The 15,147-nt window shown below is 37.8% G+C and overlaps 1 pseudogene across 1 annotated transcript; it reads left to right on the top strand.

Moving 5' to 3' along the window:
- Window positions 1–404: 404 nt before the first annotated feature.
- Window positions 405–6,561, top strand: LOC308518514 (dematin-like; annotated as a pseudogene). Its single transcript has 2 exons — window positions 405–437; window positions 5,794–6,561. The product of its transcript is annotated as a dematin-like (transcript).
- Window positions 6,562–15,147: the final 8,586 nt, after the last annotated feature.

The raw sequence follows: 15,147 nt of genomic DNA, 5'->3' as shown, positions 1-15,147 counted from the left end.
CAAGAACTATAATGAGATCTTCTCTGTTTATCCACAGCTCGGGGAGTTGGGGCAAGTCATTGTGAGATTCCCCTCCTTTTAACCAGGAAGCAGGCTGTTTTTCTTTGCCTCCTTCGTAAACTCAAGTTGAACACATATCTACTTGGCCATTCTTAGAAGGAATGGACATAAACACAGCCAGTGCTGGAGCCTCTGAGCACTGTAAGTTCAGAGTGCTCTGAGGGCCCAGCTGAGGCAATGGGGAACTCAGAGCAGAGTGACTGAGTGTTAAAAGAGAGTGGAAGGACTCAACGGGTACAGATGCAATGTCTGCAAGTGCCTCAGTGGCGAAATCTGCCAAACCAGCAATGCCTAGCCCAGGAAATAAGGATGCATTTAGAACCACCTATTTTTAAATGACCACCATGACAAGAGCTGTTAAGAACAGTATTAAACAGGTGTGTGCTATCCGTGATTGCATTTGGATCTCCCAACTTAGTGGTGACAGTAGAACTAATGACTGAGACAGATAAAGTGGCATATTTCCTGCATGGATTAGGATTCTGTACGAAAGCCAAAATAAAGTGCTGCACACCTGCCACATTTGAGAAAACATAGTCATAATTCCTAAGATGCTTATCTAAACTTTCTGGCCTTAAATTCTCAAATGGATCAACTTGAAAAGATTTCAGATATTAGTTTCTGTAATAGTTCAGATATTAAAGAAAATCACAAAAACTTCTGTGGACATATATCAGTTCTAAGTATCTCAGTCAGGTCAGATTCAAAATTACTTTCGCTCGGACTCCTGTATGTGTGAGCTGATAAGATCCCTGACATATATTAATTACTATAAAATGAAACTAAACAATGGCACAGAATGAATAAAAGACTGGTTTAAAAAATCCCTTGTTAAAAAATATCCCGTGTTCCAATGCTCTTTACTTTCATTAGTTAAATTTAAAAATATCTACGTATACTCTATTTGGCAAGTGAAATAAAACCTTGCAAAATACTTTGAAATGTCCCCTCAGAATTTTATTATTTTATAAACACTATCTTCTCCTCCTTTTTTTCTAATATATAAGTAAATATGTATTGAGCTTTTTCTGAAAGCATCTCAGCTCAGCAATTCAAAAAATCCTCAGCTCTATTCAAGATGTTTTGCTATGCATTATATTGTGTAAAATGATAAATAAGCACTAGCCCATATCATAAAAAAAACTTATTCTATGAGTAGAAATTATATATTTAGAAAAATACAAATATAATATATACAGAATCAGATGCCATAAGAAAAACAGAAAATAACTGTCAGAGTGATAATTTTTAGTTTTTATGTTTTCAAAAGTTGAAGGCATTATTGAGACATGTCTTGGACAAATGAATAAATTTCAACAGAAATAAATGATAAAGCCTTTTCAGAAAAAGAGAATAGTGGGAGCAATATTGAAATAGACTTAATAAAATTAAGTTATCTTTGTACATAAGTCAGGAGAAGTTTGCCTGGAATGAAGGATGCATAAATAAAATCCAAAGGGCAATAGGACTAAGATCAGAGAAGTCTTTAGCCATATTAATGAGAATGAAATGTGCTCTGTAAGCTGTGGAGAATAAATAACATGCATTTTTTTACTAATTTATTTTATTATTTTATTTGACAAGTAATACATAGCATAACATTGAAAATATCTATATCTATACAGTGGGGCCTTGACTTATGAGTTTAATTCGTTCCATGACGGAGCTCGTAACTCAAATTACTCGTATGTCAAATCAACAGTGAATGAGTGAGACACATGATGCTGGGCTGATGTTGTGGCATTCACTGTGACGTTCGCTGCGTCAACTAGCGGTGGGGTATCTGAAGCTGGCTTGTAACCTGAATTTTAGCTCGCAACTCAAAGCAAAAAATCGGCCGAGAGACAGCTCGTATCTCGAAAAACTCGTTAGTCGGGACACTTGCAAGTCAAGGCCCCAATGTACTAATAAAAGGGTAATATGCTAATTAGGGTGGACGTCTTCTGGATGTCCATCCGGACGTCCATCCAGACAAAGCCATAGTGGCTGTGAGGCCCAGGGCTCAGGCAGCCTTGGGCTCAGGAGGCTGTGAGGCCCAGGGCTCAGGCCTCACAGCTGTCGCAGCCGGCAGTGGCAGCAGCAGTGGGATAATGGGGCGGCACTTTCCCCTGATCAGCCCAGTCGACTCCTGCAGAGGGAGGCCCGACTTCGACTTAAGCCATCAGTAGGACATCCCCTGAGGGTTCCCAGACTGTGAGAGGGGGCAGGCCGGGCTGAGGCCCCCCCCCCACCAGTGCATAAATTTCCATGCACCAGGACTCTAGTGTATACATATATAAAAGGCTAAGTAATTGACCCTCCGTCCATCTGACCATCCGACCAACCAGCCAGTACATATGACACACACTGGTAATTTAAATATAAACATTGATTCACGCATGCGCAATACATATAAAGCTCTTGCAGGCGCCAATCACATGCGTGTGTTTCGATCTGTCATTATTGATCATGAATTTGGTTGTTTTGTTGACATTCTAAAGCTGAAAGAAAGAGGCATTGTCAACAGAATATGTCCAAAGACCAACTATTGGCACAATGTTTACATCATGTTTTTCTTGTTTTTATATCATATTAAAATATTTCTTCTAATATTTCCTTTCAATGTGCACAAATCTGTGCACTGGGCCACTAGTATTAAATATTGCATGATCTCTCACCATAGTTAACATTTTAATGTGTGTCACTTTAAATGAAATGTTTATAGCCCTAGACAGTTTTGCTCAGTGGATAGAGCTTCGGCCTATGGACTGCAGGGCTTGATTCTGGTCAAGGGCACGTACCTTGGTTGTAGGTTCCTCTCCAGCCCAGGCCCTAGTCAGGGTTCATGCAGAAGGCAAGCAATCAATGTGTTTCTCTCACATTGATATTTCTCTCTGTCTTTCCCTCTCCCACGCTCTGTAGTGAGGATTAAAAAATAATAATAAAAGATTTTTTTATAAAATGAGATCATACTGAGCATCATGTTACTCACTTTTAAAATTGCATATATATATTTAGTATACCATAAAAGTCCTCACATACCACACTTCTCTTCATCTTTCCATGAAAGAACTACATAAATTTTATAAATTGGCTGTATCCTAACTTATGTAACAATTCCTATATTGTTGCATATTTAGATTGCCTTTAATTATTATTGAACAAGTATAACAAAAACAAATATTTAATATTTTCTAGATACATTACATAAAACAGACTAATTACCTCCTCTCTCAGAACTTAGCATTTTGGACTTAGAATAACATCTTTTTGTACATGCATCTATCTTTAGCATTGATTTACTTGTATCTTTACAATAAATTCTGAATGCAAAATTTCAATACCCAAAGAAGTAAATGTTTTTAAGAGTATTGATGCATACCCACAAGCTGTGTATGAGAATATATTTCTCCCATATATCTGATAACATGGAGTATTATCAAACTTTTTGGCCTTTGTAAAAAATGATGTACATTACATAGTTTTATAATGTATGTTTTTACTTTGCTAGTGATTTTGAACATTTTCATTTTTACTATTAGTGGTTATTATTTTGCATCTATGAAATACCTTTTTATTTCTTTGACATAAAGATTTTACTTGTATTTCCTATTTGTGACATTCCATTATAAATTAAGAAAATGCTTTGGTAGCCATATTTTTTTCAAAAAATTTCCCCAATACATGCATTTTTCTTAATTTCTTGTTGTAAATTTTGCTAGAGAGCTTTATAAAGATTTTTAGCTTTTGATAATGTTTTTAAATTACTTATTATTGTCAATGGTTACACAATTTACACATATTTTCCTCTAGTATTATAAAATGTTTTTTACATTTAACTCCTTAACCAATTTATGCTTTGTAATGTAGGAATCAAATTTTCTTTCCAAGAGGTGAGCCTTCTATCTCCATACCATTCATTAACAAATCCACCATTATTCCTCAATTATTTTTTCTCAAATAATAAGTTTTTCCAAATAAATATCTTCTTTCTCCAAACTATAAGATGCACACATTTTTAAAATAGTTTTTTAAGACCATTTTTTCCATAAGCTGCTCCAAATACCTAAGTAAATGCTGTTTAGGATTAAGAAAGTAGCTTCTCACTTATTACCGATGTAAGAGAATTCTGAAGCTCTCTCCTATTTTATTACTAAAAGTTGATGCTTTTAAAAGCCAATTTTTAATTCTAAACATCTTACTTTCTTATATTCATAATCTATTTCATTTTCTTATATGAATACACTGGCCAGATCTTTTAATGGATTGTAACTATAAAAAGACAGTAGCTGCTTACAGGTAAGATTTCTAATTGTATTTTAAATTCCATGCTAACTCATTTAATACTTCTCAATAAAAATTCAAGTGGGTATTAAATAACTAGAACGCTGTGGCTAACCATTGATTACTCTGTGAATTATCTAGTTAAAACACAGAGTCTTAATTGTTATACTTAATAATTGCACTATTTATAATCTAAGTTGTTTATTATCTGAGGTTTAACACTCAGAGAATTGATTAAATTGGTTAACTCCTCTCTTAGATGGAAGCAATAACCTTCAATGGAATGCTAACTACCTCTGAGAATTGTGTTTAACTCAGACTCTCATTGCCATAGGCAGAGTAATTGATTTTAGGCTGGGTGAACTGGTTCTTAATACATATGCCCACAGGGAGAATGTCATTTTAATAAGATACTTCTATAAGGCACATCCTACTTAAACAGAAGGTTTTCCCTTTGTCTTCATGAGCAAAAACTGAAGGAGCCCTGTTAGCCCTTATGTTCAGAGTAAACAACTATGAAGTAATGCAATACTGAGTCAGCAGTCTGCAAGGTATCTCTTTGCCAATTCAGCTGCCTAAGTGGTTTTTTTTTAGCTATAGCTTTCCTAGAAAAATACATCCATGCTTAACATTCTTTGATACTGCTAATTACTGTACTTAAATCTGCTTATATGGTCCTTTGGCAGTTATTCTCTTGATTTTATGACCTATTATTTTGCTCTGCTACCACTATGTGACAACTTTAAAAAGTATTCAAATAACTGGAAATTGTGGAGGGAAGGTAATATAATAAACAGCTTCATCTCAGAGATTAAGGCAAAAAAATACAAAGTATCTTAAAAATATGAAATCACTGATTAATCTAAGCAGTCAAATTCAGATTATTCACAGATTTTACCAATGGAATATAAACCTTTAGAATTGCTCAAGACTAGCAACTGAGTTGTAGGGAAAACTGTTTACATATCTATTTCTACTCACATCTATATACCATCCTTTAAATTTCTAAGTTTGGTGTGTAAGTTTTTCTAACTCACATAATATATTCATTAATATCATATATTATGTTACAATTTTATTAACTACATAAATGTTCATATATTTAGGCCTAAACTACCTGTATAACAATGTTAAAATTATGCAACCTAATTTACAACCCATTGTTCTTACTCTGTAGTATCTAGTTTACAAAACCCCAAATATAGCCTACTTTATAGGCATGTGCAAAATTAATCATTTTTTAAAAAATAGTAGCTTTTAAACTTTTCAAATCATGGTTGGTATTATATACCATTAAAAATAATTTTCACAAGCTGTAATTTCTCTCAAACTTTTCTGGTGGTAACCCAGCTCATTTTACTAATACATGATATACAGATAAAAAAAATTTATGTTTAAAAAATATTATGTATGCATTAATTCTAATGTCAGTTGAAAAATAGAGCTAGCACATGAACTCCATGGAATTAGGTGTTGGGCTATAAGGACTTGGCCATCATCCCCAAGGTCAAGGCCAACCTGGACATAGAGTGCCTGACCCCATGATCTATAAACCTCACTTTACCTATTTCCTCCTGGAACACATGGTCCCCTGGAACCATCTCCCAGGCTTCAGCCCTAAAAACCAGTTGGACCCACTGGACCAGCCTGCCCCATTTCCACCATCCTGAAATGTCCTGCCCAAATTCCAACATCTACAAGAAGCCACCCATCCACAACAGAAAGTCCACGGGAGGCAGCCCTCTGAGCAGGCATTTCATTGAGGACCTCATCATGGAGTCATCCAAGTTCCCAACAGCCTCACCCCCTGACCCAAAAAACCAACCAAGACTGAAAGTAACTACTGGCCATGCCCCCCATTGCTGGCCATTGCAGAAACAGAATGGAGGAAGCAGAAGGCATCTCAGAGGGAGGCAGAGGAAGAAGAGGAGGAAACAATGATTCCAGAGAGGAGATGAAGACTCTCATTGGAGTGTCAGAGACAGGAACTCAGTAAGGTGACTTCCAACTTTGGAAAGATGAACCTTGAAAGAAGAGATGGAAACATCATTGCTTCTCTGGAGGAAAACCTGCTCTCTACCTGTCCAGACACACTCTCATGCCTCCTTAAACCCAGGACATCTAAGTCTTCTCCGCACCTGCAGCAGAAACCAATTACAATCCACAGACTTCAGCCCATCAGGAGTGAGACTAGAAGCAAAGGCCTGTATATCTATCCCTATGAAACGCTGGTTGTGACCAACAAGGGGTGAACCAAGTTGTCTCCGCTGTGGATCTGATGAGGCTTTAGAGGTATCTGTCAGCAGAGAACTCAAGGTTATTTTTCATGTCTCCTGAAAAGTTCAACAAGCTGGCTCTGTGGAGGCAAAGCAAACTCAAGAAAAAGACTTCTAATTACCCTCTTCATGACTAACCACCAGTGGAGCTGGGGTCACTTTCTCCAAAGAATCTCTCCCCCTGGCCAGCTGAGACTGATCATCTCTTGGGGGAGCAGGGAGGTGGAGCATAGGTGGGGTTGGCTCATTTGGTCATCCCTGGTCCTCACTGCACAGGACCAACCCAGTCAAGACTCCAGCACACACAGAGTTAATGTTTGTGTTCTCTCCTAGCCCCTCACCCTCACATGAAGGTCCCTAGAAGAGAATGAGAAGAAATGAACATGGCACTTAGTGGCCAGGCCTGTCAGCTCTCTGGAACAATGAGTAGGTGAGAGTGGGAGACTGCCAGGCAGGCAGGGGAAGCTCTGGGACCCTGTGTGCACTCAAGCACACCTCCTCACCTCAGATTTGGCAGCTTCCCCTGCCACCGGGCCTCCTGCTGCTCATCATCTAGCAGGAGCAGGCTCTCGCTCAGGCCCCAGCATGGAAGCCATTCTTCCCTCTAGCTCTTCCTGTTTCTACTTGCAACTAACAAGCTTCAAAGCACCTTGCTCCAGGCCTGTGGCTCCCCCAGAAGCCTTGGTTTAGAGTGGAGAGGCCACCTATAAAAAACCCAGCCCACCATCATCCTCTAGGCAAAATCACCTCGAATTTTACTTTCTAGCACCAACCCAGGTCCTGGGCAGAACACAGGCCTTTAGGTTCCCTTGAGTGGAATCAAGAGGCCAAGCTACCAAGGACATTTCTGAGTGTCCAGGCTACCAAGGTCTGCCCACACCCACACATTCCCCACAACACACTCTAAGCAGCGGTTCTCAACCTGTGGGTCGCGAACTATGAAAATACATCCTGCATATCAGATATTTACATTACGATTCGTAACAGTAGCAAAATCACAGTTATGAAGTAGCAACGAAAATAATTTTATGATTGGGGGTCACCACAACATAAGGAACTGTATTAAAGGGTCACAGCATTAGGAAGGTTGAGAACCACTTCAAGAATATAATATATTGGGGTGTATCCCTGCTCTCCTCACCTATCTCTTCCCTACCTTTTTTTTCTACAAATACATATGTGTATATAATTTTATATATATATATTGGCGGGGGGGGGGGGGGGGGAGTTTGTTCCTGCCCAGACCCTTTCCATTATATATATGACTAGAGGCCTGTTGCACGAAAAGATTCGTGTGATAGGCCTTCCCTTCCCTTGGCTGCCAGCACAGGTTTTCCTCTGGCACCCGGGACCCAGGCCTTCGCTCCAGCCGGAGCCGCCTTCAGCCTTCACGGACCCTGGCCGGTGCTGCCTCCAAGCATTCACAGCCCTGTCCAGAGCCAACTTCAGTCTTCACTCCCCTGCTTTGCCTACATATGCAAATTAACCGCCATCTTTGTTGGTGGTTAATTTGCATATCTTGCTGATTAGCCAATGGGAGGCATAGCAAAGGTACTGTCAATTACCATGTTTGGCTATTATTAGATAGGATAATGCTGAGGAAGGGGACTCTGCTTGGAATTCAAGATTGTATTGGGTTCCCCCGCTTATAGATATATATATTTACATGAATAGTCTACTATTGCCAATATGTAAGTAAAAGTAAAACAAAAAAAAAAGTGGATTTAAAGTGCATGTGTGTATGTATACAGACAAAGAAAAAAAGTGGGGAGTGAATAGGGGAGGGAGGAAGAGAGGTATCCAAGTACCTATGATACTCAGATAAGCAAAAATGATAAGTGTAGCTTTTTCCTGCCTTCAAACTTGAACTGAAACATTGATTCTTTCTGGGTCTTGAGCCTGCTGGCCTTCACACTGGAATTATACCATCAGCCCTCTTGGTTCTCCAGCTTGCTAAATCACCCTGAAGATTTTGGGACTTGTCAGCCTCTATAACCATGTGTGACAATTCCTCAATTCCTTATAATAAATCTCTCTTCCTTGCCCCAGCTGGGTTGCTCAGTTGGTTTCAGTGTCCTCCCATACATCAAAAACAGGTTGCTGGTTCACTCCCCAGTCAGGGCACACACCTAGGTTATGGTACCATCCCCAGTCCAGACACCTATGGGAGGCAACTGATCAATGTTTCTCTCTCACATCTTTCTTTCTTTTTCTTTCTTCCTTCCTTCCTTCTTTCTTTCTTTCTCTCTTTCTTTCTCTCTCTCTCTCTCTCTCTCTCTCTCTCTCTCTCTCTCTTTCTTTCTTTCTTTCTTTTCTCTCTCTCTCTCTCTCTCTCTCTCTCTCTCTCTCTCTCTCTCTCTCTCCCTCTCTCTCTCAAAATCAAGAAACATATCCTCGAGTGAGGATTAAAGAAAAAATCTCTCTCTTTCTACAGATATGTTAGAAACAAAATATTTATTGTACTGATGCCATTTTATACACACACTATTGTGTTGCTCTGCAGTACCTAAGTAATACATTGTTATATAAGAAGACTGAAGAAAACATCTTAAGCCAGGAGATGAACTCAGGCTTCACATGTTATCCAGTGATGAAAACAATATAAAAAGAACCAGCATCTCCCAGTATGACATGATGACTTCAATAACAGGTACACATTTTTGTAAAATGTTAACTGAAAAAAAATTATTATTGAGGCCCCCAAAAGTTGTCAGTCTCATTAATAATTGTATTTTTACTTTTTTCCTCACCAAATAATTTGCTTCTAATCATGAAAGTCCACTTTAATAGAGCTATAGAGTGTAGTGTTAAGGAGATGCACATTTACCATTGTAAACATAAAATCAATGGCAGCTAGTCATACAGGCTTTTTCAATTTCCACTGCACATGGTACACAGCCCTTGGTTCAGTTGATAATCCAATTGTAAACAGTGACTCACTGTTAACAACTATAGGAAATAGGATTATCAATTTCTAATTTCAAAGTAAACCTATTTCATTTTTGTCCTGCAAATAAAAACAATGTGTTCCGAGATTTAGCTTCTTGGCTTTCAGAGCTCCCAGAAACAAAAAAGGTTGGAAAAAAATTTTATTGTACTGATACCATTAATGGAAACCATTGGGTATATGTTCCTAATACCTTTTTAACAATTTTGTACCAAAAAAGCAAAAAAACACACAAGATGCCAAATAATAAAAGATTGAAGTTTAATTAGATAAAACTTAAAATTTGAAATAAAAATAAATCAATTGAACCTCTGGAAACAAAATCTTGGCAGTATATTCTACTTGATGTAATCAGGAGATAAATAAAAAGTTTATGTCTTATTATTAGAAAGCTTTGTTGCCAAAACAAAAGTTTTAGGTGAGATTTTAGGAATCTGGTTTGTCCTAGAACACAGTTAAATTGAATCAATGATTGTGTAATTTTTGTGAATTATTTATTATGCCATTCTAAAACCTATTTTTCTCTGTCTTCTCTGCAAATTTATTTAGTAGACATTGCCTAAATCAAACCTATACCTCTACACTGAGTTACAAACTCTTTTCTGCTTCCTATTCTGAAGAAAAGGGGATAGTGGCTTTTATTATGTTTTTAGAACATAAAAGTCTCACTGTGTTAGGCCACAGGGTCCCAGTCAATAATACTCATGCGTGGCCATTTTTAAATGTCCATGCTTGAACCTAGACATAGAAATTTCTCTAATTGGTCTGGCTGGAAACTGTTAATCTGTGTTTTTTAAGCTCTCCGAAATACAGCTATAGTGGGAAACACTGGTCTAGATAAATGAAGGAAGGGATACTGCAAAAAGAAGCCTGAGAATATGTAACTGGGATTTAGAACCATAATATTTATTGTCCAAGTTGGTGGCAGAAAACTCTACTGAATCCAAAGGGCAAGTAAGATCAATTAAGAGACAGAATAAAGTTAGTGAACAGAAAAGATTGCAGAATGGACAAGTTTTATAGAACAGTTGTGATCATTAGCAGAAACTAGATTCAGGAGATAAGTTGAATGAGCCATTTCAGGCTGAAAATACTAAAAAAATAAATGTCTTCCAAGCTCCTTCTGTGGGAAACTTGATTCCCTGTCTAAAGAAATTATTCTATTCTGACATTGCATGTTACCTTTTTCCATTGAACTCAGGAATGGTCAACAAACTTGCTCACATCATTCTAATATGGGTACATACTATCTTACATGAGATCAGAGAAGGTTTGTGTCATTTCTAAGTTTAAGATAGATATCAGTTAAAAATCAGATTTCTATGTCCATGAATTGACCAATTCCACTCACCTTATAAATTCGTATTTTTATAAATATGTACTTTTGTTGGATTTTGGAAGCCACTTGAATTAATTCACTTATCTGCCTTTAATTTCCTATTGGTTATATCTGGTAAGTTCTATGCACTAAGAAAAAGGTATATTCTTTGTCCTCAAAGAACTCACATTCTCATAAACTAGATAGGAAAGTTAACCCAAAATCAAGCTATATTTATGATACTGCATAATTTGTGACATGTTAAAAGATAGGAACAAGGTGTGAGAAGGGTGGGCACAAAATAATTCAACAGTTGTGGTTGGGATTGGACTGCTAAGAACCATCAAAATGCTTTTGAGAGGAGATTATACTTAGAGTAATTCTTGAGGCATAAAAGGGGAGGGTTAAGTCACCAAAATGAAAATCCACAGAAAACTCAAAGAAGATGCACTAACGAATGGGCCAAACAGGAGCTGGATGTAGGGAATGACATGGGAAAAATATGGTAAGACAAATTTATGGTTTTTATATTTTTTCTCACATCCAAGATAGTTTAAATTCTATCTTGAAGTTAATGAAGAACAATTTGAAGATTTCACACAAGCATTTGAACAATCATATCCTTAAGAATTACAAAAGCTAAATATGAGACAGAAACATCAATTATAAGCCTTAAAATAATATACTTGAAAATCATGCTGAACAGAACTAAGACAGCTAAGATAGGGTCTGTGAGTATGGACTTAACAGAATCCATTGAAGATGCCTTTAGGAATTGACAGGATTAATGAACAGTAGGAATGAGGAGGGTTGGAATAATATAGGATAACTTCCAATTTGGGGGTTATAAAAACAAATGAAACTGAAGTGCCATTTACTGAAGGGATAAGATAAAATAGTTTTTTAAGGCATGGAAATTATGAGTTCAGTCTTATACGAGTTGAATTTGAGGTGTCACTGGATGGTCAACAGGAGTGATGTTAAACTGTTGGAGATATGCTATGATGAATGGAAGCAAGTTGTTATATTTCCTTGTGCTAGCCATGGGTCTTCTCAGAAATATAGTTTCCAGCTTTTCCTTTCCAATGTATAGGAGACCATAGAACAGTTGATGGTAACACAGAGGTAACAAAAAACCTGGCAGAGTTTACATCTTGGTCAACTGATATATTTCTGAGAAGGTATTAGGGCTTCAGATGAAACCATGAAAAACACAAAAACATAGGATATAGTGGAGGCCATTGGTCCAAAAAGAAATAATAGCTCAGAAAGGTGGACAGAAAACAATGAAGCCAAGAGATGAAAGCATTTCAATGGTAAGAAAATGAGTCAACTCTATTATCAAATACTACTCAGAAATTAATTATAGAAGAATCATAAATTGCTCATTCAATTCAGCATTTAGAAATTTTGGCAATTTTGGCAAAAGTGTTTTCCTTAATTTCCAGGGAACTGGAATTTTACTAAGTACAGTGATCTATGTGCACATGGCATGAGTAAGCAATGAGGGATATTCTTTCAAGAAGCTTGTTGTTAATGGACAGAATAACATAGGGTGCTGTTTAAAAAATATACAAAATTTAAGCAAGTGTTGGGTGTTTTAAATGTTTTAGGTTAGAGGGTGAAAATTTGTTTAAAGGGATCAGTATAGAAAGAAATGTTGAAGTTATAAGATTCAGCAATGATACCTGATGGATTGAAGTCTCTGAGGAAATGGGGACAACAGGATCCATGGCAAAGTAGGAGGATTTTTATTAACAGGAAAAAAAAAAAATGACTGCTTCTTCTGGAAAGACAGGATAAAAGGCAAGACTGGATATGTTGCAGGTGAAAGGCTAAGAAACTAGAGTCCTCCTAGTCCCATCTGTTTTCTCTATGAATTCCAAGGCACTGTCATCTTCTGGGAATCAAAAAGTAGGAGTAGATAAGGAAACGTAAGAAGAGTTGTGGGAGCTTAGAATAATAATGTATGGGAGAGAAACTGATGAAAAGCTTAAAGGATTTCCAGGAAGATTTAAGTACCAAGCTGAAGCTGGAAACTATGAAACTGCTCTCTCCCATCCTTCCATAGTTATGTGATTTCCTTTAGTAGCAAATCCACATTGACAATTGGACCTTAAAGTGCAGGTATAAAGAAAGACATGGAGACAAAGCTATTGGGGTTAATACAAAGAGTGACTGAACTGAGGTTTCATTTTTTCAGGCTTAAAGGTAGAAAACATTAAAGGCAAGAGAGAGAAATAGAAAACTGAAGAATCAAGGAACTAAAAATTATCGTGAATTTAACACATGGGTACATTGAAAAAAGGGAGTTGAATATTGAAAAGGTATATTCAGTAAGTAGACTGTTGAAGTTAACTACTGCATATACAGCAATTATTTTTATTTTATATCATTACTAGAGGCCTGGTGCATGAAATTTGTGCAGGGGGGTGGGGGGGCCCTCAGCCCAGCCTGCACCCTCTCCAATCCGGGACCTCTCAGGGGATGTCCGACTGCCGGCAGTCAGACATCCATCCCTCTCACAATCCAGGACCACAGGCTCCTAACTGCTCACCAGCCTGCCTGCCTGCCTGCCTGCCTGGTTGCCCCTAACTGCCCCCCCCCTGCTGGCCTGGTTGCCCCTCACTGCCCCTCCCTGCCAGCCTGGTCGCCCCCAACCACCCCCCCCCCCCCTGCCGGCCTGGCTGCCCCATGCAGCCTGCTGTTTGGTCGTTTGGTCACTCCTCACTAACCACCCTGCTGGCCTGGTCACTCCACACAGCCTGCTGTTTGGTCGTTTGGTCACCCCTCACTAACCCCCCTGCTGGCCTGGTCACAGCATGCAGCCTGTTCAGTCATCTGTTCAGTTGTGATGTTCGCTTAGGCTTTTATATATATAGATCTTCCACTACCATGCCAGTAATTCAATCATTGTTTGTCAAAGTAAACTTATTCTGAGATAACTAGAAAAAAATATTTTTAATTGAGAGATAAATCATATAGTGGTTCACTATGTTGTAAAATACTTTCCTCATATAGACAGAGCATAAAGGTCTTACATCCAAAGTTAGTAAACCACTCAAAAACAATAATGAGCACTAAGCCTTCAATTTCAAGCTAAAACTCAGAGGATCTGATTCAAATACCATTAAAATCTAATTTTAAAATTAGATGAGTCATCCCATCTATGGTATATTTTAGGTAAAGATTGTATTATATGAAGAGACTTCCTATCAGAGTCTAAAACTAACAGGGGAAACATAGCAAATTATACAGAATCTTTACCTTGGCTTTTTTCCACAGAAAATAAGCTTTTTTAACTCTACTGAAGAAACTGATCCTAGGGATGCATATGTTGACAATCACTCGTAACAATATCTACTATTCTCATTTTAGAGGGAAAAAAAGTCCTTAGAGATCACTAATCCAAGCACTTCATTATACAGCGTGAAGAGCAAGTCCTGAAAAGGGTGAAGTGATGTGTTTCCAAGGTCATACAGAGAGTAAGCAGCTGCACTGCGCCCAGGACCAAACTCTTCCACTACCGTGAAAATCACTGGAATATTAAAGAAGCTCTCCAACTGACTTACGTAAGTACCTATATCAGGGAAGCTGAGTGAAATGACTGTGATTTCAATAGAAGCAATTGCATTCCATCGACCCTTTACAAGAGTACTGTGGGCTACAAATCCTTCCCTGGCATTCTCTTGTTTTGTTGTGAACCAGCAATAGAAAGGTTTGAATAGGCAATAACACACACACACACACACACACACACACACACACACACACGAAAGAGACAGAAAAACAGACAGAAGCAGAGAAGAGTGAAAAAGAGAGGAAGACAATATATGAAAATGTAATTCACAAACAGAAGTTTCTCTCCCTAAATAATTAGAAACAGGCTATATCTACCTACCTTTTCTTTTTGCAATCCCTGATGAGTTTGCCTAAAATGCTAATTAGCTATATTTTCCATTTTGGTTGAGATATATTGTATGTCATGTGTAGTGTAGCTCTGGTCTCAAGAGGGAAATGGATAATCAGGAGAATATTTTTCAGTGTCTCCTCTCTGTAAAGATTTACTGAGTTGTCTCTAATGTACACTGACAGCTTCTGCATTAAAATTAGAGGGAAGGAGACATCAATATTGCCAAGCTAAACAAAAAAAAACAAAAAAAACCACACACACACAAAAAATCTTTCTTTCATTTTCACTCTACTAAAATAAATCAGGTCCGTAACTTTTAATATTTTATTAGAATTGTCCATTTCTGAAGGTCAAGAGCAAAAGGACTACC

The sequence above is a fragment of the Myotis nattereri genome (assembly GCF_964212035.1).
Source record: "Myotis nattereri genome assembly, chromosome: 4".
Classification (NCBI taxonomy): domain Eukaryota; kingdom Metazoa; phylum Chordata; class Mammalia; order Chiroptera; family Vespertilionidae; genus Myotis; species Myotis nattereri.
Note: the sequence above shows the minus strand (reverse complement) of the source record. Positions and strands in the feature narration are given on the sequence as shown.